Here is a 2,982-nt window from a genome sequence, read left to right as displayed (position 1 = left end):
AGGCTCGTGGATGTTGATCGATTATCTCATCTAGTTGAAATAAAAATATCGAATGTGTGCATTCTTCTGAAAACGGAGGCAAAAAACCTTTGGCTTATGCTCGACAATAAGCTAAGATTTACTGGTCACGTTACACAATGTATTAAAATCCATTGCCCACTTAAAATGCTTATATGGTTCTAGAAATATTTTGAATCAATCATTAAAAAAGGTCCTGCGTGATTCGATAGTTTTATCTTCTTTTAACCACTATAATGTCGTCTATGACCCATGTCTGACAGCGGCTGCCTCAGAACGGTTTCAAAAAATCCAGAAATACTGTCTAAGATTTTCTTTTCTGGGATTAAACGTGGCATACCTGTTAGTCATAAACTGAAGGAAGTCCGATGGCTTAATATGAAAAATCGACGATGTCTCCAACAAATGTAATCTTTATCACAAAATTATAAGATTGAAGTCTCTATCTTTTCCAAAAAATCAGTCTTCGCAGGGACGTTCATAATTTAAATTTAAGATTTAAAGGTCTGCTCACCCCTCCACGTCACACGTCTGGAATTTTTGAAAGATCATTTACATGGCTAAAACATATAATGCATTGGATCAGTCTCTTAAATTGCTAAACAATACCTTTTCCACACACCTGCGTGAAGTATTATTATAATTATATTATTATTATTATTATTATAATTATATTATTATAAGTAATGTCTACTCTAAACTATTTCGAAAGTGTAAGTCTCTCTATTTGCACAGATCGTACTAGGTATTTTTATTTTTATTGTGTATAGGTTTAAAAACGGAGGCTCAAAATATCTTATTATGTTCATCTGAACCATATTTTTATTATTATTATTATTCACACACTGTCAACAGATACCAAATTAGTTCATTTGCTAAAAGGCAAACAGTTTTGCTTATAAGTAAACGTTATTTACGTTGTTTGTTTGCCTCGGTACGCCATATTGAATTGAATTTGAAAGGTCATTGGATTGCCTAATTCACAAGTCCAGTGCAAAGTCAAATCGCGCGTAGCGTATACTCGATCTTAAACATCATCAGTTAATCCGGCAAAATTACAAAAGACACAGGAATGTCGATGTCGATGACGAATACTTATTTTTACCGACGCGGAAAGATAGGCGGACCATCATCAACGGTTGTCTGTCGGCGTTTTGTCAGCTCGTTTGAATTAGTGCACAGGTACTTTATGACCTACAATAAACTTAAGTGCAAAATCGTGCTCGAACCCGCCACTGACAATGCCGACTTCCGGCACCGACTAAAATTCATTCGGGTATGGAATTTGTCGGAAAATACCGAAATCACACCGTTTCGCATGAAGTTCCCCCGTTTCGTTAGATTTTACGGCTCACGTTTCAATTTTTTGACATTTCGGAATTTGACGAGTGACTCAGGATGCTCCGGGGGTACCGCAATTCTCGGGAAACTGGGACGGGTTCCTTTCATTGACGACCCGCTCGACATTAAAAAATTATCGACCTTAAAGAAGTGAAATTGCCAATTCGCTAATCATTACTTGAACAAAAATTCCCTAATCTCGTATAAGACAAAAAAATATTCACTTCAATATTATCATTACGTAATTCTAGAATAATTTATGCACATTTTGCAAATAAACAGAATAGCACTTACTTTGCTTTAGTCAAAGCCAATTGCACCATTCTATTGCCACGGGGATTTTAGTATATTATATGCATTAGTTGAAATTTGCCCAAACCACTTGCATATTAGAAAAAATAAATAACACTCACAGGCACAGCATCTGCAATAACCGTTATGAAACGGTGAAAACTTATTAGTTGCTGCATATAGTGCGTTTAAAATTTAGCTACCACGCAGATACTGTGTTTTTGAAAATTGATAATTATTATTGCTCTGTAGATACTGGGTTCGCCACAGGATTAGTTTTGACTGTTAAATCAAATGAAGCATGCCCAAGTATCTGCAGGTCCGTCAAAACGGCAATATTAAAAAAATGTATATACTGTGTTTCTTCTTGGAACAGCTGAATTACTTTTATAATAAAATTAAATAGAGTACAACCTCTTAATCCCGACAATTAAATACAACAATAACTTGATGCCCTACATATATGAGAAATATATTAGATACATTTGTATATACATACAATAATATTATTGAAACCACACGATATTAGAGGATTAATCTTACATACCAAAGAGAACTCGGGTGTAAAATTAACAATGTCTTCAATAGCTCCTGCATCTTGTGTCCCTTAGGGGGCGGTTCTTGGCCCGGTGTCTTTAATATCTATGTTCATGAGCTATTTAGGAAGGCATGGTCTGTTTTTCAGATGACACCGCCACGGCCATCATAAGAGAAAAGTGTCTGAGAAGACTGTAAAAGTCGACGAGACCATGAAACACCTAAAACTTTCAAACAAACTTTCTTGGCTTTTCAATATCAAAAGTGAATGACCCCACTACTGCCCAACTGTTCATAGCTTTGACGGTCAAAATCGCCCCACAGCAAGTGTCCCATAAAATAAGATAAAACTAATAAGAGTGATTATAGACTCACATTTAAGGTGGTAAGTATATGTTGAAATGGATCTAATAAAATTTTAAAATTAATCTGCAAATATTACCAACTTAGGCAGATCGTAACTACAAAAATGCTAAAAATAGTGTACTGTGTGATATTTGAAGCATTACTTAATAACTGTACGAGGTGTGTTCAAAAAGTAAGTTGACTTTTGTAATTGGCGGGCTACGTTCATTTGATCTTCGATATTTTTTTGTTATGTTGGTACACATGTCCCTAACATAGCTTCACAGTTTCAGCCAGTTTGCACCTTCATTTTTTTGTGAGACAGAAGCGATAGACGTGTTTTGTGTGTTCGGAGATTTTCTGCTGTCAAAAAAATGCTGCAAAATACTTGGAATGTTGACAACGGCATATGGTGAATCTACTTTGAGCAAAAAAAAAGTTTATAAGTGG

The sequence above is a fragment of the Cylas formicarius genome, unplaced genomic scaffold, assembly GCF_029955315.1.
Source record: "Cylas formicarius isolate icCylForm1 unplaced genomic scaffold, icCylForm1.1 PGA_scaffold_7__23_contigs__length_41026272, whole genome shotgun sequence".
NCBI lineage: Eukaryota > Metazoa > Arthropoda > Insecta > Coleoptera > Brentidae > Cylas > Cylas formicarius.
This window is presented reverse-complemented; position numbering follows the sequence as displayed.